The 22,526-nt window shown below is 38.4% G+C and overlaps 1 long non-coding RNA gene across 1 annotated transcript in view; it reads right to left on the bottom strand.

Annotated features, from left to right (window-relative positions):
- Window positions 1-17,230: 17,230 nt before the first annotated feature.
- The window catches only part of LOC107770630 (uncharacterized), a 63,855-nt gene continuing 58,559 nt past the window's right edge, over window positions 17,231-22,526 (bottom strand). The window contains exon 3 of the long non-coding RNA XR_012703599.1: window positions 17,231-17,583. This is a non-coding gene — a long non-coding RNA (uncharacterized LOC107770630). The remainder of the gene's footprint in view (window positions 17,584-22,526) is intronic.

Below are 22,526 nucleotides of genomic sequence, written 5' to 3'. Positions count from 1 at the left end.
CTTGTTTTCCAGGAGGGTGCCTGATGCCGAAACTAGAAATGTATTCCCTTATTTTCCAGGTGGGTGCCTTATGCCCAAACTTGAAATGTATTCCCTTATTTTCTAGGTGGGCTCCTGATGCCAAAACTTGAAATGTATTCCCTTGTTTTCCAGGTGGGCGCCTAATGCCAAAACTTGAAATGTATTCCCTTGTTCTCAAGGTGGGCGCCTGATGCCAAAACTTGAAATGTATTCCTTTATTTTCCAGGTGGGCGCCTGATTTCAAAACTTGAAATGTATTCCCTTGTTTTCCAGGTGGGCGCCTGATGTCAAAACTTGAAATGTATTTCCTTATTCTCCAGGTGGGTGCATGCCATTACAACAAAACAGACAAAACAAAAGAAAATTATCTGCCCCACTTTGGTACTAGGAACATCTGTGAATGTTAATCAAATCATGTTATCCAAAAGAACACTAAGAATTTAAAAGCTAAATCTCATTATCCAGGAGAGCCCTGAAAATTTTAAAAATTAAATCTCATCTTAAGAGTAAAAACTTCAATGCTAAATTCTATTTCCTAGAGGTAAAACTTACGCTAAACCTTATTATCTATGCAGGTCTTAATTAAAAACTTAAAACTAAATCTCATTATCTAGGAGGGTCCCGTGAAACTTTAAACTACATCCCATTATCCAGGAGGGTCCTGAAAACTTGAAATTAAATCTCATCTTAAGAGTGAAAATTTCAAAGCTAGATTCTACTACCTAAAGGTAAAACTTATGTTGAATCTCATGATCTATGAAGGTCTTAACACTTAAACTAAATCCCATTATCCAGGAGGGTTCTGATAACCTAAAACTATATCACATTATCCAAGAGAGTTTTGAAAACTTGAAATTAAATTCCATTATCTAGGAGGGTCCTGATAATTTACGGTCGAACCTGTCTGGCGCACGGTTTCCTCACGGAGTGTTCTTCCAGAACACAAAATTTCCTGCCCTATTTCAATCAAAGAAAAACTTATCAGTTTGAAAATATGGTGGTTAATTTGTGGTATTCTTGTTGAGGGTGACCTTTCCACTGCCATGCTTTGTTACGATTAGCTGCCTTTGGCTGGCAAAGAATTGTTTGACCTTCTGATCGAATCTCAACCATAGAACCCTAAATGGCCCGAGTGCCCCACACTCATCTTGTTGTTTTACATTTCTATCCTTTCAATTTGAACCTCTGTATCTCTTCAATGTTCATTAAACCACTTGACCACTTGAACTACCACTAACACCTTATTTCTCATTTTGAAGCATGCTATTTCTGGTATGCTTCGGCCGCACTTTGCTTTATGCTATTGAAAGTTGGTAATAAGCTTTGAAATCCTTTCTTACTTGCTTAAACAAGGCTAACATTGAAAAAAACTCGGAGAAGTAAACCCAAAAGAAAATGAAGCAAAGTGACTTCGAGAAATAAAGACAGAGAGGGAATTTTAGAGAGAGAAAGTTATCCCTTTCTTTCTAACCCTATCCAAAGGGTTAGAAACTTTTGGTAGTAGAATATAACTTTTGGGTTATAAAGGTTCAAAAAAGCTTGAAAGGGATCAGAATTATAATTTTGGAATCAGATCTCTTACGAAAAATACAACTTCTGCCCCAGTTTCTTTTCCTTGGGAACTTTGAATTTTATTTTGTTGGGACCGAACCGTGAGGCTGCCTACGTATCCTTAAAATGAATCATGTCGAACGTAGTTCAAGACATAGGAATTGCTTTGTTTTTGTTAATTTTCTTTCTTTTCTTTTCTTTTCTTTTCTTTTCTTTTCTTTTCTTTTTCTTTTCTTTCTTTTTCTCTAACTTTTTTTTTCTTTTTTCTCTTTTTTCCCTTCTTTTTTTTTCTTTTCTCTTTTTATTCATATTTTATGTATCTTTATTTCTAAACTCTGCTTCTGATTCCAAAAGAGGGTATGAAAGAAAATAAATAAGGCTCAAAAGGGGTAACAAAGGATAACGTGTTTAGATAGAAGAATAAAATGCCTTTGTCATTCCAATCTTCAAAACATGCCAAGTACAAACAACACAATTAGATAAACCAAAGAAATCATACATATATCTTTTGACTGCATGAGAATTGATAGGTATGTGTACACATTTGCCTTCTATATCTATTAAATACAAAGAACCATTGGACAACATTCTTGTTACAACGAACGACCCCTGCCAATTTGGGGCAAACTTACCTTTAGCTTCAGCCTGATGTTGAAGGATACGTTTTAGTACTTGCTGACCCACTTCAAATTTCCGGGGACGCACCTTCTTGTTGTATGCTCTTTCCATTCTCTTCTGATACAATTGACCATGACACACTACTTCCAGTCTTTTTTCGTCAATTAGACTTAATTGCTCCAATTGGGTTTTGACCCATTCATCATCATCAATTTCAGCTTCAGCAACAATTCGAAAGGATGTAATTTCGACCTCCGTGGGTATAACTGTTTTAGTACCATATACCAACAAATAAGGAGTTGCACCTACTGAAGTACGAACTGTAGTGCGATAACCCAGCAAAGCAAAAGGCAACTATTCATGTCATTGCCTAGAACCTTGCACCATCTTCCGAAGTGTCTTCTCTATGTTCTTGTTAGCCGTCTTAACAGATCCATTTGCCTTGGGGCGATACGGTTTGGAATTTCGATACGTAATCTTGAATTGTTGGCATACTTCTTTCATCAAATGGCTATTAAGATTAGCACCATTGTCCGTGATGATTACCTTGGGGATTCCAAACTGACAAATGATATTTGAATGAACAAAATTTACCACTACCTTCTTGGTCACAGATTTGAAAGTCATAACTTCAACACACTTAGTAAAATAGTCGATGGCCACCAGAATAAACCTGTGCCCATTTGACGTCGCTGGCTCAATTGGTCGAATGACATCCATGCCCCAAGCAATGAAAGGCCAAGGTGTGGACATTGTATGCAACTCAGACAGCAGAGAATGAATCAAATCACCATGTACCTGGCATTGATGACACTTACGCACAAAGCTGATGGAATCTCGTTCCATGGTGAGCCAATACCCTGCTCGAAGAATTTTCTTTGCCAAAACATACCCACTCATATGCAATCCGCAAACTCCAGAATGCACTTCGGTCATGATAGTCATGGCTTGTTTAGCATCTATGCATCTTGTACAAAATTCCCCCGCTCAAGAAAATTCCACTAGCCAAACATCGAATTGTTCCCTTTTGATCACCTGTGGCCTGTACCGGATACACATCCATCTTAATTTATTCCCGGATATCATGGAACCACGGTTCACCATCAAGTTCCTCCTTAGCCGAATTACAGTAAGCATGCTGATCACGAACTTGAATATGCATAGGGTCAATATAAGCCTTATCTGTATGGTGTAATATTGACGCCAAGGTAGCCAAGGCATCGACAACCTCATTATGGATCCTAAGAATATTCCTTAACTCTACTGATCTAAATCATTGACAAAGATCATGCAAACATTGTCGATACGGTATGAGCTTTAAATCCCAAGTCTCCCATTCTCCCTAAATCTGGTGCACCAACAAATCCGAATATCCCAAAACCAATACTTCCTAGACTCCCATGTCTACAGCTAGCCTCAAACCCAAAATATATGCCTTGTACTCAGCCATGTTGTTAGTACAATAAAAACGAAGTTGGGCCGTAACAAGGTAGTGATGCCCTGTTTCAGAAATAAGCACAGGACCTATTCCGACACCTTTCATGTTAGCAGCTCCATCAAAGAAAAGTTTCCAACCTGGCTTCTCATCCTGCTCCACTTTGTCAATATGCATTACCACTTCATCAGGAAAATAAGTTCTCAATGGCTCATACTCTTCATCCATCAGGTTCTTGGCCAAATGATCGGCCAATGCTTGGGCTTTGATTGCGGTAGTCACATAAATTATGTCAAATTCTATGAGCAAAATCTGCCACACTGCAAGTCTTCCTATGGGCATAGGCTTCTAAAAGATATTCTTTAGAGGATCCAGGTGAGAAATGAGGTAAGTAGTGTAGGACGACAGATAATGCTTCAACTTTTGTGCTACCCAATTCAGTGCGTAACATGTCCTTTCAAGGGGAGTATACTTAACCTCATAGGATGTAAACTTCTTGCTGAGATAATAGATGGCTTGCTCCTTCCTGACAGTGATGTCATGTTAACCCAACATACAACCGAATGAATTATCCAGGACTATCAAATAGAGAATTAAAGGTCTCCCGGGTTCCGGCGTGACCAACACATGTGGGTTTGACAAGTACCCCTTGATCTTATCAAATGCCTCCTGGCACTCATCATTCCATTTGACCGCAATATCCTTTTTCAGCAACTTAAAGATGGGCTCACAAGTTGTCGTGATTTGAGCGATAAACCTGCTGATATTGTTTAAACGCCCAAGCAAACTCATCACATCAGTCTTATTCCTTGGCGGTGGTAATTCTTGGATAGCTTTGATATTTGACGGATCTAACTCAATGCCTTACCGACTAACTATGGACCCCAACAGTTTCCCAGATGGAACATCAATTGCATACTTTGCAGGGTTGAGCTTAAGATTGTACCTGCGGAGCCTCTAGAAAACTTCCTCAAGTCTCCGACATGGTCGGACTGCTGCTTTGACTTTATGATCACATCATCTACATAAACCTCAATCTCCTTGTGTATCATGTCAAGAAATATGGTAGTCATTGCCCTCAGGTAAGTTTCCCCAGCGTTTTCAAACCAAATGGCATTACCCGATAGCAGTATGTTCCCCATGGTATGATGAACGCTATCTTTTCTGCATCTTCCTCATCCTTCAAGATCTGATGGTACCTCACATAGCAATCCACAAAAGACCTGATCTCATACTTGGCATAGTTGTCAATCAAAATGTGGATATTTGGAAATGAAAAATTATCCTTTGGACTTGTTTTGTTCAGATCGCGGTAATCAATAGACACCCTGGTCTTACCATCCTTCTTTGGTACTGGCACAACATTAGCTAACCAAGTGGTGTATCGCGTGACTCAAATGACCTTTGCATCCAACTGTTTTGTGATATCTTCCCTAATCTTCACACTCATGTCAGTCTTAAACTTCCTTTACTTCTGCTTGACAGGAGGGAATGTCGGATCGGTTGGCAATTTGTGAACTACCAAGTCAGTACTCAAACCTGGTATGTTGTCATATGACCATGCAAAAATGTCTTTATATTCAAACAGTGCTTTGATTATTTCTTCCTTGCTTTGTGGTTCCAAGTGTACGCTTATCTTGGTTTCCCTGATATTATCTGGATCCCTTAAATTGATTGCTTCCGTTTCATTCAAATTAGGCTTGGGTTTCTTTTCAAAATGATTTAGTTCTTTACTAATTTCCTCAAATGCCTCCTCTTCATCAAATTCTATTACATCATCACACTCTATTTCTTGGATTATTATTTCAGAGTTAGATTGACTTTTAAGACTTGCCTGAAGATTCCTCCAACATGTCATGTCATCGAAACCAGCATAAAAAGAACCGTACAAAGAAAGACAAAAATGACATTATCAGGAGTAATGGAAAAAAGGAAATTACATTTCATTTAAATTAAAGGATAGGAGGGCTTGTACATCAAAATAAGCGAAAAATAAAAATTTAGATTACAACCTTGGAATAATCCAGATAATAGAAAGGAAAACAAAGCAAACTACCAAAACTCTTTCTGAGTAGGCAGAAGAGTAGCATTCCAATTGTTAAGCTTCACTTTTGGCCCAATAAACTGCACGTCTGCTTTGCTGGAACCTTCCCCAGTTTCTACCATGTTCACCTCATCAAATAGACTCTGGAACTATTCAATCAACTCTTCATCGAAGTCAACCACATGCTTTGGAACCACGGACACCGGATGTTTCACTACGCTTGATGAAAGACTTGGAGAGGAGTGGGATAGGCTTAGGGAGCGACCATGCCTTCTTTTTCAACTTTTTAGACTTCTTTACATCATCCCCTATGGGCTTGAACCACATACCAAATGTACCTAGATTTTCATGTAGAGACACTGGCTGCACGATACCTTGCCCAGACCTTTGCCCGGCACAAAACCATTCTTTAGCATTTCGTTTGCTACAGTCGCAGAAGCTAGCTTTGGACCTGGAATGTATTCCCCTTCCGGAACCTTCTCAACTGACACTATTTTGAAAACTTGGTAAACCCAAGGCTCCTTATCATCTTCAACCTCAATAAACGGGACGGATTTATCATTGTAAGCACATAAGTTCTCATCACTATGCACAATGATTTCATGTCTGTCCCACTTGAACTTTATCATCTGGTGCAAAGAAGATAGAACTGATTTAGAAAGATGTATCTAGAGCCTACCCAACAACAAATTATAAGAGACGGCCACATCCAGTACCTGGAACTCCATGGTAAATTCAACTGGTCCTATTGTTAGTTCGAGCATGATATCGCCAATAGAATCTTTTCCCCCTCTGTCAAAACCTCGGACACATATATTGTTCTTGTGGATCCTATCAGCATCAATTTTCAACTTATGTAGAGTGGAAAGAGGGAAAATATTTGTGCTGGAACCATTGTCAACTAACACCCTTGAAACCACAGAATCTTCGCATTTCACTGAGAGATAAAGAGCCCGATTGTGTTCCATACCCTCCAGAGGCAGCTCATCATCCGAGAAGGTGATCCTGTTCACCTCAAATATCTTATTGGCAATCTTCTCTGAATCGTTCACTGTGATCTTGTCAGGGACATGAGCTTCATTCAGAATCTTCATGAGGGCTCGGCGGTGCTCGTCTGAATGTATCAACAATGACAGAAGAGAAATCTGAGCGGGGGTCTTTCTCAATTGTTCCACTATGGAGTAATCCTGCACCTTTATTTTTCTCAAAAATTCTTCTACCTCTTCTTCAGTGACTGGTTTCTTCACTAGAATTGGGCTATCTTTCAATGGCTTAGCTTTCTTTAATTCCTCTAGGGCAAAGCATCTCCCTGAACAAGTAAAACCTAGGGTTTCATTAACTTCCTCTTGCACTTATTTCCCTTTATAAGTTATTATCACTCGCTTGTAATTCCATGGAACAACCTTGGTGTTATCTATCGGTAACTGGGTCACATGTTTAATAATAACAGGGGCAATGCGGGCCCCTTCTACGATAATGACAGGCTTACTTGCTACCCCCAGCATGACCATTTTCAGTTTTCCTTACTTTGTTTCAACATCATATGGGAACCCCTTTGTGACTACCATAGGCGGCTTATGATTGGGCGTCCTTGGCTTGTTTGTCAACCCTTCAACTATCGAATATGTTGCCTTTGTAACATTTAAAATTTTGACTGACTTACTTTCACTGATAGGGATCATCATAACAGACTTTGAAGGCTTCTTGGGCTCCCCATCCTTATGCACTATCTTAATCATGTGTGTGGTCTGGCAATGGATTTTTATTGATATTCGGAGTTTCCATACGTTGGACCACAATTTGGTTTGTATCGATGAGCTCCTGGATGGCGTTCTTCAAATGCCAACATTTTTCTGTGTCGTGCGCCGAAGAATCAGAACAATATGCGCATCTGAGGAAATAATTCAGGTTCTTTGGAGGGGGGTTGGTAATTTTTACTAAATTGGCCTCAGAACATCCAACTACCTCAACCTCTGAAATAAGCTGGTATAAGACTCCCCAAGCGGGGTGAAAGTTTTCTTCTGCTGCAGCCTTTCATTTATATACTATGGCCTAGATCGAAAGCTTGGACCAGTAGGGTTTCGGTATGTTTGTGGAGGGGGTAAGATTTTTGTGGAGCTGGGGCATGTCATTGCAGGTAAGGAAGGGGTTGAGGATACGACTGTGCGTGATGGACATGGTATTGGGGTGGCTTGACTGAATACTGATGTTCTGGTGGTGGGAAGTAGTGTTGGGGTGGATTATATGGCGTTTGGGTGTAGGTTTGAGGCTGGGGTCGAGGCTGTGTGTCATGGTGAGGGAAGCCCCATGGGCTATGCCACGATCCTGAGACGATTATAGCAACATCTTCTTTCTTCTTTTTCCCTAACTCACCCCTGGTGCCATTCTGGATCGCTTGTGTAGTTTCTTTGATGGCAGAGTAACTCATGATCCTTCTTGATTTGAGTCCTTCCTCTACCATTCCTCCCATTTTTACCACTTCATTGAAAGACTTACCTATGGCCGAAATTAGATGACCAAAGTAAGTAGGCTCCAAGGCTTGGAAAAAGTATTCTACCATTTCATCTTCCTCCATTGGGGGGTTGACTCGTGCCGCCTATTCTCTCCATCAGAAACCATACTCCTTGAAACTCTCACTGGGCTTTTCTCTATCTTAGTCAAAGACAAACGATCTGGGACATTGTCTACGTTGTACTGGAAATGTCGAGCGAAATCCGGGGCCAGATCATGTACCACCTGTTGTTGTCCTGGCAGGTGTACCACTCCAATGTTTCACCACTCAGACTTTGGATAAAATAGGCCATCAACAATTCATCTTTCCCAGCGGCTCCCCTCATTTTGCTGCAAAATCTTCTCAAGTGGGTCATGGGTTCTCTGTACCCGTCACACAAGTCAAACTTGGGCATTTTGAATCTGACAGGCAGCTGGACATCAGGAAACAAGCACAGATCCTTATAAGCCACACTCAATTGGCCTCCTAACCCTTGCATATTTCTCAGCGACTACTCCAAGCTTTTTAACTTCCTAAATATCTCCTCTTGCTCCGTGTTTTTTGGTGGCTTCTCAGTTTCCACAGGAAGTTCAAAGCGGGGAGTGTAGGAGTAGTGATCTGGGACCTTGAAGGTGGGCTCTGGGGCATAGTACTGGTTATCTTGGGCCTAGAATACCGGCTCACTGGAATATTGATGGAGTGTAGCTAGTGAGGGTGCTACGAAGACAGGGATGGCTGGCGGTGAAGGGTATGTGGTTGTTTTGGCTGGTGGAGCTTGGATGGTTTGGGAAGTGGTGTCATGATAGTGGTGGTAAGGGGTGAAGTGTGGTGCGCGTTGTGGGGATAGATCAACAATGGAGGGCTCTTGAGATTGAGCCAGTGTTGGGACGAAAGCAGGGTTGGCGGGGTATGATGGTGGGTGATGCCCTTTCATCCATGCCTGGTACATTTTAGCCATTAGGTGCTTCAGCTTATGTAACTCCTCTTTCAGACCAGGCTCAGATTCGTCCTCCTCTCTCGGCGGGTCAATAACACTCGCGTCCAGTTCTTTGCCAGCCATGATCAACTTGTGTTTAGACCTGGTATTATATGGGTGGGTTGCCAAAATGCCAAACAAACTAACCACCTTCCTGTTCTCAATAACAACATCAAACATGTTAGTGTTTAAGATTTAAACAGATAGGAAATCACACGTTGGATGCAAATGCACCCGAACAATTAAAGATTTCTACTACGTATCTGAACGGTTACATGTTTCATCTCGGCCTTAACCAACTCTTTTCGCTTTGCACTTTCTCTTCTCTCTTTTTTTTCCACTACTACCATTTTTAGTCACTATTGACCTTTCCCACTTGGTTCTTGTCGCCCCCTTTTATTTTTTGCACTCGCTTTTGTTCCCTTGTTTTGCCATTCTTTCTTTCCACTCAATTTTTTTTATTTTATTTTCTCTCTTTTATTCTCCTTTTCATTTTATGTTTATGTTTGAATCCTATGGGGATTGTCTACGTAATATGACGCTGCATGAATCAGATCATTACGTAGTTCAGGAAGATCGGGAAAAAAGTAAACAATTTAACATTCTCTTTTCGTTGTTTTTTTTAAACAGATACTCTGAGAAATTATTAAGGAAAAAATCTAGAAGAGAAAAATATTTTTTGATTCCTTCCTTTTTTTAGTAAGGAAACCTAAAGAATGAATCAAAGGAAAATATTTTGAATTTTTACTTGATATCCAAAAGAGAGATTTCGAAACAAGCAATGAAAAAGATAAAAAAATATTTTTGGATTTCAGTTTTTGATTACCTAAAGGAGAAACTCTAAAGATAAAGTATATTTTTTTTCTTCTATGTACAATGTCCTAAAGTTCTAGTGAAACTAAAAAGAATATATTTTTTTTTGTTTTATATATATTTCCCAAAGAAGAACCTCAAAAGAAAGTCTTTTTTTTTTAATTTTTGGAATTAATATCTTAAGAAAACTTCTAAAGGGGTATTAAAGAAAATTATCTTCTTTTTTTTTTGAATTTTTAGTCTTAATTACTAAAGGAAATATAAAAGCAATTTTTATTTTGAGTTCTAGATATTAACTTCCTAAGGAAAACCACCTCAAAAGAAACTTTTTTTTTTAATTTCTAGAATTAGTATTCGAAAGAAAACTCCTAATGGAAATATAAAGCGCAAAATCTCATCTTTTGTTTTTGGATTTTTGAGTTATAACATACTTTTTTCAAATACAAAATAGGAAGTACAATAACAAAAGACTCGACATTACTATACAGAACTAGAAGGTAAAAGACGACATAAAAAGAAAAACATACTTAAAACATAAAAAAAACCTCCTTAAGCAACTTTTGAATGAGTGTCCTGACTGGATGGTCCCGGGGTGTCTGTCATGCTCAAACTCCGGTAAGTAGATCCACACCTGTATGAGAAAACTAAAACCAACACTATGTGAGACAATAACATTACCTATTGGACACATGCAAGACATGATTGAGGCTATTTCTGCAAAACGGTTTATGTGGTCAAAAGGTGGCTAGAAGTGTAAACTCGACAAAAGTGACCTCTAAGACATGGAAAATTACGTTGCAGAAATGTCCCATTTTATAGAAATGGTCTATGTCGACAAAAATGGCTAAGCATGCAAATTCAACACAATGGACCTTAAACAGAGAGAACATCTTGTTGTGGACTTAGAAATCTAAAACATGGCTAATTGAACCACTTTTGCGAAAATAACCCTATTTTGCAAAACGGCCTATGTGGCCAAAAGCGGCTAGACATGCAAATTTGACAAGGACGGACCTTAAAGTAAAGAGATACCTAATTTTGGACTGAAGACAATCCAAACACAATTAAACAAACCACTTTGCAGAAATAGCCCTATTTTGCAAAACGGCCGATGTGGCCAAAGGTGGCTAGAGATGCAAAATTCGTCTACGACCCTCGAAGCCAAGAACCTAAGATTCACTAAGAAGACCGGACCCTATGTGAGTTGCCTACGTATCCCGCCCCGAGAGACAAGAATCAGGTTCGCGTAGTTCGGGAAGATTGGATACGGGCGAGAATTAAAAATTAACAAATACTTTAGAGAAAATATATTTTTTTGTCTTTTTTTTTTGAAAAATGATGAAACATGTAAACTCTTTTTGGATTTTATTTTTTCCCCTTTTTTCATTTGATTTTTTTTCGAAAAATGATGGAAAAGTGCAAAGTCTTTTTTGATTTTTTCAGTTCCATTTTTATATCTTTTTCTTGGAAAAGAAAAAAAATGTGAAAAAAATATAACTGGGCCCTACTTGCTTCATTTTTATACTTCACCCTTTTTTCTTTGTCATTTATCTTCAACCCTCATTGTTCGGTCAAACGACCTCTTTTACCCTTGAAGATTGCAACATGTAGCAAATAATATGCATCAGGATGGTCTTTTCTTTTTGGGTACACCTGTCCTAGACAGACCCAACCCCTGTGTTGAATCCCCAAAGTCAGATGCACGTGATGCAAACAAGTGCTCCTACTAGGGATCCGACATGAGGCTATATTATTCTAGGTTTAAATCCTGGGTGTATTATTCTAGACATGACTTACCCAAGCGGACAACTCGGGCAAGGGAGGCAATATATCGGGAACCAAAAGGTCATCCGGCTTTGTAGCTTGTCCTAACCTCGTTCTAAATTAGGGTATGACACTAACAGAAAAGAAGTCATACCAGCGTGCACTTCCTAGAAGATTAGAAGAGTAGGGTTTCACAATAGTTTATATACAGTTCAAATAATATCAAAGCAGTAAAAAGAGGCATTTAGCTCATTAGGCCTAGACATGTAATAAAAATCAGATAATAAATAAAAGCCAAATATAACAATTATTCTAAGCTCGAATTCTTGAACCTTGAACTAGAGATTCTGGGTTCGATCCCCAACAGAGTCACCAGAGCTATCACACCTCTTTTTTCTACCAGGAAAGGGGTATAAAGGAGTTTTTTCAATTAAAGTGACAATAATTGAAACGAGATTATTTATTTCAAATTCAGAGTCGCCACTTGGGATAATTTATGGTGTTCCAAGTCACCGGTTAAAAATTATAATGACTCGACCGGTCATTTGAGCTTTGCACTTCGCTCGCCAGTTCTTGGGCATGACTAGCCCCATATGATATGTTATGACTTATGTTAATCATCAATTTTGGTTTTCAAGATAATCGGAATGAATTTGGAAGAACAGTTCTCAATTTGAAGCTTATAATTTGAAAGGTTTGATCAAGTTTTGACTTGTTAATATATGATCTCGGATTTGAATTTTTATGATTTGGTTAGCTCCACTAGGTGATTTGGGACTTAGGAGCGTGATCGGAATGTATTTTGGAAGTCCGTGGAAGGTTTAGGCTTGAATTGGCGATATTGGGATTTTGGCATTTTCCGGTTGATAGGTGAGATTTTGATATAGGCGCCGGAATGGAATCCTGAAAGTTGGAGTAGGTCCGTTGTATCATTTGTGATATGTATGCAAAATTTTAGGCCATTCGGACAAGGTTTGATAGACTTTTTGAGTGAATTCGAAATTTGGATGTTTTGAAATTCATAGGCTTGTATCCGAGGGTGATTCGATGTTTTGATATTATTTTGAGTGTTTCGAAGGTTGGAACAAGTTTGAATGATGTTATGGGATGTGTTGGCGTGTTTGGTTGAGGTCCTGAGGGCTCGGGTGAGTTTTGGGGTGATTTCGGGCCATTTCTAGGCCATTTTTAGTTGCTGGTTTTTCGCTTCAGGGGTGTACAGTGCGTTAGCATAGATCTGACCGCGTTAGCATAGAGAAAATTTGGAAAAATGGAGTTGTGCTATGCGATCGCGTAAGTCTTCCGGCGATCACATATAGTAAAATCTCTGATGTACTGACCCGACTTTGGAAGCTTATATCTCACAATCTATAAGGAATTTGAAAATGATCCGAAAATGAAAGTTGTAGCCCTTATGTCTAGTTTTCAGAAAGTTAAACCAATTAGAATTTGGAGTTTTGTACAAAAAGCTATGACTATTATACTAGAGGCTATCTGAAAGAGTTGGAGAAAGCTGTTGGAAAAATTTGTTTTATGCGATCGCGGGGGAATGGCCGCGATCGCATAGGGTAAAAGAAAGGCTGGGAAATTTTGTGCTTCGCTATCGCATTAGTTTGTCCACGATAGCATAGGGTAAATACCTGGACATATTATAAAGTACTCTATTTCGAGGATTTCGGTCATTTTTGCATTTTTGGAGCTATGGAACTCGGATTGAGGCGATTCTTGAAGGGATTTTTAGAGAATTGATTGGGGTAAGTGTTCTTCACTCAAATTTGGTTAAATCTCATGATTATGTCTTGATTCTTATCATTTAATTTTGGGGTGAAAATTGGAAAAAATGGAGGAAGGTTTGGAGAGTTGATTTTGATGATTTGGATGGCCATTCGATGTCGGATTTTGGTGAATTTGATAAGGGTAGACTCGTGAGCGAATGGGTTTTCTAATTTTGTTATTTTTTTCGGATTCGAGACGTGGGCCGGAGGCCGGGTTTTAGCCAATTTTGGGATTTTTGACTTAATTTGATTATTTTCACTTGGGCTTTGTTCCTTTAGTGTATATTGATGATAATATACTGATTTTGGTTAGATTTGGAGCATTTGGAGGCCGATTCGAGAGGCAAAGGCATCGCGGGCTAGAGTTTGGACCAATTTGAGGTAAGTAATGATTGTAAATGTTTGTCGTGAGGTTGTGAAATCCCGGATTTCACATCGTTGTGCTATTTTGAGGTGACGCACACGCTAGATGACGATCGTGGGGTCGTGCACCATTGGGGATTGTGACTTAGTCCATCTCATATGATTGTTAAACTGCGTATTTTATTGAAAATTGTTTGCAATCATTGTGTTTTGGAAAGTATTATCATGTTTTGTGTTGAATTCCATATTTGGGCCTCGTGCCAACAGTTTTGGACCCTTAGGGGATTTTTGCTACTATTCCTCATTGTTTTGACTTCATATTTGTACTCAGTTATGCTGTTTTCTACTGTTTTCATAACTCAGTCATATATACTCCGTTTTTTATATTTTAAGTGATATTTTTGGGCTGATAATCATGTTTTACGGTTGCCCGAGTGGCATCAGAGATTTCTGACTAAGTGAGGCCTAGGGCTTGTATTGTGAAGATATTAGGGATCGGGCTGCGCGCCACAGCAGTATGGTACTGATTTATGATTATGAGGTCGAGGACCTGATTTGTTACGCCACGAGGTATATTGATATGAGGCCGAGAGTCTGTTTGATTATGCCACGAGATGGCTCGTTATTGCGCTTGGGCCGTAAGGGGCCCTTCCCGGAGTCTGTACACCCCAGTGAGCGCGGGTACCCTGAGTGAGTGATATATTGATTATGCCACGAGATGTCTTGTTATTGCGCTTGGACCGTAAGGGGCCCTTCCCGAAGTTTGTACACCCCTAGTGAGCGCAGGTACCCAGTGTGATTGATATGATGTAGCCCAAGGGACTGTTATCATGTCGTATTGTTGTTCGAGGGGCTGTTCTTGATCCATGTTTTGCCCGAGGGGCGATTTATGGTACATGTTTTGCCCGAGAGGTTGTTTACGTTTCTATCATTGATACTCACTATTTTATCACTCGTTTGAAAATGTTGAAAGTTATTTTAAAAAGACTTTTACTGAAACTAAGCTTGATTTACGAGGTAAATGATTTTGTGTATTTACTTTTATTACTTACTGAGTTGGCATACTCACATTACTCTCTTCACCTTATGTGCAGATTCAGGTAGTTCTAAAACCTGTAGCAGGTGTTGATTGCTTAGTGGCAGAGTCATTGGAGTTAGCAAGGTAGCTTCCTGATGTTCGCAGCACTACTTTTCTCCCTCTTGTCTTCCTTAGACTGTATTTAGTACATTCTTAGACTTTTGTTGATTTTAGACCTTTGTAGATTGTGACAACCCAATAGTCGTCTCATGAGTTACCGCTCACTGTTCATTTAGACTTAAATTATGAGATATTGATTAATTAAAGGCTTAAAAATGACTTTTATTGATAATGCTTAATTCTGAAATTGTGTCGGCTAGCCGAGTTTCACAATAGGCGCCATCATGACCGAGTCGGTTTTAGGGTCGTGACAAATTGGTATCAGAGCCTAGGTTACATAGGTCTCGCGAGTCATGAGCCGGTTTAGTAGAGTCTCGCGGATCGGTACGGAGACATTTGTATTTATCCTTGGGAGGCTGTAGAACCTTTAGGAAAAACTTGACATTCTTGAATTCTTATCGTGCGTCCTTGATTCAGCTTGAAATGTAACTCCTTGAATTCCTTCCACGCATTCGTATGCGTGCATGAGCGCACGGTATCGGCTGTGCGTCGATGGCTTGTGATTTTCTAAGCGAGGGGCGAGTTGTGATCTATGTGTGTTGATGTTGGGCCAGTCTGGAGGACCTGAGGCCGGGCCTTGCCTGTTGCTTGAGCCCTGAGCTATTGATTAAACAAGCACATGTTTCTGGATTTATACGTTCGATAGTGTCCCTATTAAGGGAAGTGATGGCTGGATAGTTACGTGATGAGTGTGATGTGACTGCGAGATGTGTTCATATGAATTGAATGAGGCGAGAAGGGTTTGCTTAGGGGTAGCAAGAACTATTTGGTGAATCACTTATGGCTTATGAAGATTGAGATCGAGGATGGCTCGAGTAAAGGAAATTTCAATAAAGATTATGTTATGCTTTATGGGCATGTGAGAATCACGAAATGACTTGAGTTGTTATTGGTAAAGGATGTACGGTGCATAAAACAGGAAGTTGCTTGGATGCATTAAGGTGAGGTTACATTCTGCGGTGTCGGAGTGCTAATGGAGCATAGGTCATTCGGTCTGTTTGATCAGTCTAATTGCAGTTTGAGTAGAGTGGATGACTTTCGAGAATGGTTCTAATGTGTTCAAGATTTTACATGTAATAATTAGAGATTTTCATGTTGTATATTTGGCTACAAACTGAGGTATGCATTGGAGGGTATCAAGACTCGTGGTATTTCTATATCATTATGGATTCTACGCATCTGCATCAGGAAGGTGAAGGTAACGTCTTTAAATTCGCAGGAAGTCTCTTCAGGGAAAATATTTTGAATGTGGTGTTTTTGAGGATATTTGAGAGAGTTGTCAGCAGCTTATGAACTGTAGGACGGTGTGGCTTTATGCTTGGATCTCGTGTGGCGAGTATGGGTCGAGGATTGTGGTGTTATAGCAAGAAAAAGTATGAAGCTGAAGGTAAATCAAAAGGAACTTGGATAGATGGGATACCTTTGTAGTAGGCCGGATCGACATGATAAGGATATGACTAGTTCTTTGGGCGGTTACGAGGAAATGAGTTTCTACCGGTATTTCGCAGCAATGCTCTTGGGTTTTAGTGGCCTACGTATCTTGGTTGAGTTAGAAGGATTCAGTCCTGACAGTGTAGTTTTGTCACTACAAGAAAAATGGCCTTTAAGGAAGGGAAATCTGGTCCCTAAAAGTTAAAATCTGGTCCTAAAAAGGTAAATTACAAAGGAAAAAATCTTGTCGTAACCCGTCATAATAGCCTCCGTCGCTAAATGTCAATAACGACGGGTCTTAATACCTGGTCGTTAAATTACTTTAGAGACGGAGAAAAAAACCAGTCGTGAAATATTTATTACCGTCGTGAAATCTTTGTAGTGACTAACTGTATCTGGTCCTAAATTATCTTTTAGAGACGGACAGTAAACTTGGACGGGAATAACTTTTAGAGACTACATTTCTCATCCCTAATAGACGATGAAAAATATATATATTCCCTTCGTTAAATCGTTTTAGCGAGCAACTACAACCGGTCCTAAATTATCTCTTAAAGACCAATAAAAAATCCGGTCGTTAAACCATTTTCGCGACCAACCTTTAACTGGTCCTAGATTATGTTTAGAGACGATGTCCCTATTTAAAATAATTTTGTAATTTAGCGATCATATTCATGGTCTATTAATAACCATGAGTAGTCCTAAAAACTCAATGCAACAAAAAGTAATTTTTATCAATAAATATCAAATTGGTATTGAAAAATCCAGATATAAAAAGATAATATATCAAGTTCAAATCCCATGATGATGTTACTTTCTATGTTTTCTCAACACCTCAAAAAAAAAACTTAGCTAACATCCTGAGCTAGACTATGATATCAAGTTTTGCATAACATTTTTAGTAAAATAATAATAGCTTGTGCATCTTCTAAACTTGCATCTTGACTTGTAGCTTCAATCTTTAAAAACCCGTAAGTACAAAAGTTTTTAAAATAACAAATAACTATTGATAAAATAACATATGTAATTTTATATGAGCAATAGTTAAATCGCTTACCCAAAAGTAGTCTAAATTCACAAGGTGTTATCCAGCAACATCAACAAGACTACAACAATATTAAAAAAAATTAATTAGAAAATCTTTAGGATGGTTATTCTTACTTTGGTTCGATAAATCTCGGTACGACAATTCGAGATTTACCATTCAAAAGATCAACTATTATGAACAAACAACAACATGGTATGCTTCTGTTCCAGTGCAAAATGAAGCACGCTCTTGCTTATAAAAGTTAAATTAAATAAAGATAATAGATAAGAAAAATACTACGATGCACACTACTTGTTACGATCAAATGCACACAACTGGATTCTCAAGAGTTGGTATGAAATGGAGAAAGAATAGTCTCAAGATGCTAAGCAATATCCCTAGAGTAGTTATTTTTAATGGCTTGATACTAAACTGTTGAATATCTTTACACAATTATTCACTACACACCAGGGACAAATAGTGGTGATGCCAGATAAATGGTCACTACAAATTACTCCATTTTCACCATAAAGGTAACAATGTTCTTAGAGCTCTCCAACTATTTCTAGAAAGTGTGTTCCAATGTCAAGATTTTATGAAGGCACATCCTCTCTTCATTCATTTGAGTAGTGTACAAATACAGGACCTGAATCTGATTCATTCCACATCAAATTAGTGTGCTCAGATCAAAATCCAGGTCGATGTAATTAGACTCTACTAATCGATAGACCTTGTCTTTCTAATTTAGTTGATCAGAATGCATTTAAGGGAGGGTAGAGATCCTTACAATATACTCAACATGCTAAGGAATGTTCATGTCTTGATACTAAACTGTTGAATACTTTTACACGGTTATTCACATCACACCAGAGACAAATAGACAATCTAAAACAACCATTCAATATCATATAGTATAATACATGAAATCACTCTTGACATTAAAACATCACCTACTTCTCAATTGTAGGTCAATTAATAAGCTATTACATATTCTCATTCATGAAACCCAACATATCTTAAGCTAAATTCTTTCTCGTTGTCTTTTTAAGATTAGCCTACCTTGGCCTAATGTTATTTGTACTCCAACGTTTGATATAAAAACATCTGATGACACAATTAAACATTCTAAAGTGAAACAATTAGAAGAATACATGTAAAATCAAACTTGAGATATCACAACAATACAATATTGCCTGAGCAAAAACAATTTTTCCATTTAAGAAAAAAGATCATATATTTTGGACCAATATGGATAAAGTGTCCTGACCATTGTGCTCAGCAACGTCATAGCAAATTAGAATACATCCAAACAAACAAAAGTGCAACATAAAACATTGAGATATACAACTAGGATTGCAACGTCCAAGCAAACAAAGTACCAAACTCGAAAACAAAACATAGGAGTCAGATATCTAATAGCTAGTTGATCACAACAAATGCGTATGGAATCCACTAGTCCAGAACACCAAAATTGCAGTAATTTGAAATTGCCACTCAACCCAAGTAATGAACAAAGATGTTTTACACAATATTTTCTACAAGCCACCTATATAACTAAACGCCTAATGTTCAACTTATGTACCAGGTTTTCATCTCATTCATTGTGATTAATAAGAGTTCTCTGTCTGAGCTTTTCATCTCAACTTATGTACCAGCTTTTCACTAAACACAATTAGCAATTCAAGAAGGTGCTTTCGGCATTCTTCTATAGCACACAAACAAGACTACTAGTTGCAGGGATTAGTTAACTCATGGTGAAGGAAGAAAAATACATCAACGAAGCAAAAGAAGGCAATTAAAATTTGCCGCTGAGGATACCGAATCGCAATTTTATATAAACTTCAGAAATTAAATTATCAAACTAGGAATCCCAACCCAATAATCTTTTCACTGATTTTGTAAAAGAAAAAAATACCAAAATATGAAACCTTACCAAATTGTTTATGTTAGAGAAGAAAAAGAAGATCGAAGAACTCGAATAAGCGAAGCAATCAACGAAAAAAAGCAACTTGAAAGAGGGGGCATACCACGGATTCTCAACGAGCGAGATGGAAACTTGGGAAAATTCACACACCACCAGATTTACAACTTGTGTTTTGAGAAAACACAGTAAAGGCGACGGGCAGAGCTTGGCGGAAACTAGGGCTGAGCTTATGGCGCAACTTGTGTTTCATAATATAGAGAGTTTCACGGATTCTCAACGAGTGAGATGGAAACTTGGGAAAATTCACACACCATCAGATTCACATTTTGTGTTTTGAGAAAACACAGTAAAGGCGATGGGTAGAGCTTGGCTGAAACTGGGTGGAGCTTGGCATGCGGAAACTAGGGCAGAGCTTATGTTCGCGACTTGTGTTTTAGAATACAGAGAGTTTCTTGACATTTTAAAATTTTTTATTACAATATAATAGTTTTGGCGCCTGATTTTTCACAAAATAATAGTTTTTTAATATTTTGGTATTGGATTTGGCAGCACTGTGTCACACTCAATGTCCCTCAATTATAATTTGGGACCAGTTACTACTTTCTTTAGGGACCGGATTTACTACATTAGTAATAAAATATAGTATTAAGGACCTCAATATTATCTCGTCCCAATAAATATATTTTTTGCGACGAGATTATTAACTCATCCCTAAAAGTTGGTCATAAATAAGGCTTTTTATTGTAGTGTGTGCAAATGGAATTCGGAGAGTTCTTGATGGTTTCCACCTCGGTTAGAGATGTATATTTTCTATGAGCATGAGGAGCATGGGATGTATAGTAATTTTCTTCTAGACAGGATCAATGGAAAGTTCTTGGTTAGTTGACTACGTAGTTGCTTGTGGCTCGGAATGGATATGAAGTTCTCATGTTTATCCTAGGATGGTATGGTATATGCGCTATATTGTGTAGGATTGAGATTTGCATGTGTAAGGTCACGGTTGAGTTTTGAAAGGAAGGTCACAAATTCTTAGGTAGCATGGACAGTTTCAGATGACTAGATAAATGACATCATTGATAGGTGTGGCTTGATGATGGTATACATTTTAGAAAGGGTGATGTGTTTGAGTTGAGGATATTCCATTAGTATTGCGGCACTCTATTGTTGGATTGACTGCTGATATTCGACTTTGATTGGTGGCACAGAAGAATTATAGGAGTACCTCTCATGGGATGATGGGGTATTAGAGGTGTGTTGTATATTCGGACGGTGGAGTTAGAATCGGCTATGGTGATTCGCGTGTTGTATGGATTTGAAGACTGGGAGTTCTCATAAACAGGTTAGGTCGTGGTTGTGGATCGCGTATATCAGTTTTGTGTGGTAACTATTGGAGGTTTGGAGACCCTAGTGGATCCTTGTTTCTTAATATGCTAGATTTTGGTGTTATATTGGGTATGGACTGGTTGTCTCCGTGTCATTTTATTCTAGGGTGTTGCTCTAGGACGACGATGTTGGCTATGCCAGGAATGCCACGGATTGGGTGACGAGGTTCGACGGATTATGGGGTGGTTTCAATTTTAAAGACGCAACGGATGGCTGGGAAGGGTTGTCTTTCTTATTTGGCCTTCGTGATGGATGTCAGTGCAGAGACTCCTACCATTGATTCAGTTCCGGTGGTGAGAGATTTTCCAGATGCGTTTCCTACTGCCGGGTATGTCGTCGGACAGGGTTGTTGATTTCGGTATTTATTTGGTGCCGGGCACTATCGTGCCCCATTTTTCTCACGAAGACGGGCTTAGACATGTGACAACTCTTTTAAAAGGGTATTAAAAAAGAAGAGTCGACATCTAATGATTTTAAGGTGTGTTAAGGCGCCTATTTGTAAATAACTCTGTTTGACTAGTCAACGTCACCAAAGATCGAGCAAGGGCTCAAATTACCTCTAAGAAAAGGTGTTAGGCACTCTTAGAGGTCCACAACTGTGGGTCCCGGCCGAAATTTATGCTATGTGGGATTATTGGATTACTAATCCAAAGTTAGACTAGTTTGTTATTACTAGGCGATGAAATATGCAAATAGTTAGAGATGTAATAAAAATAATTACTTAAACAGTCAAGTGCATAAGGAAAGAATTGATAGTCTAAAGGAACTAATTATGTAAAGGAGGACCTAAATTTTTATGCCTAATGCATCAACTCCTGTGCAAAGCCTGCTACGACTTTTATAACCAAAAGTGCAATGGCTATTCGGGCAATTTGTGTATCATGTCCAACTACCCTCATTAATATCTTTGAGTTATTAACCTAAGAACGTACTAGTTAATTCTAAAGCGCGTCTTAATTTAAAACTACCCATCCCTTCTTATAGTCCCAGGAGGCTTTGGACACTATTCTAAAAGGATGGTTCTATACATAAAGAAAATCTCAGGTTTCTATTTATATTCTTATTAGCGTCACATAAAATGGAGCACATTGGGACTTAAACAAGTAACACATAAGGCATGTAAGGGCTCATGTTGGCCTCCGAATTAATTAAATTGAGAGTTGATAATTGAAGTAGTGAAATGAACTCTTATAATATAATAACTTTCTTGAACTGATACTACGCAACTCAAGTATAAGCATACTAGAATAAACATAATTATAAAATTACTAAAAATGTCGAGTAGAAGATAAAGTAGTTTGGATTAAAGTATTTAGCTACGTACTCTTTTGTGTAAAGGTAGATAAGAAAGAGGAATTGAAATAAGATACCTGATTTGAAAATCGTATGCTAGAAAACTTACTTGTATACAAAGATTGTTACTAGCCCCCAAGCCTTTAATAAATAAATAAAAATATTATAAGAAGACTATACTTACTTAACAGTACTTGTTTCCATGAAATGAATCAAGGGTATTTTTTGTAAAACTAGTTTGACGACAGGTTTAAAACAAGTAGCAATCTCCACTGTTAAAAGGAAATTGAATGCATTAAAAATCATTATTATTAGGAGAATAACACAAACAGAAAATCACTTCTCCCTGTTACTTGAATTCTATAAGCATGGTAATAATATTGAAAATGAAAGCATGACTTCAGTGATTAGTAAAAATAGAA

Source organism: Nicotiana tabacum, chromosome 20, assembly GCF_000715075.1.
Source record: "Nicotiana tabacum cultivar K326 chromosome 20, ASM71507v2, whole genome shotgun sequence".
Taxonomy (NCBI): domain Eukaryota; kingdom Viridiplantae; phylum Streptophyta; class Magnoliopsida; order Solanales; family Solanaceae; genus Nicotiana; species Nicotiana tabacum.
The sequence above is the reverse complement of the archived record's forward strand: the minus strand, read 5'-3'. Positions and strand labels throughout refer to the sequence as shown.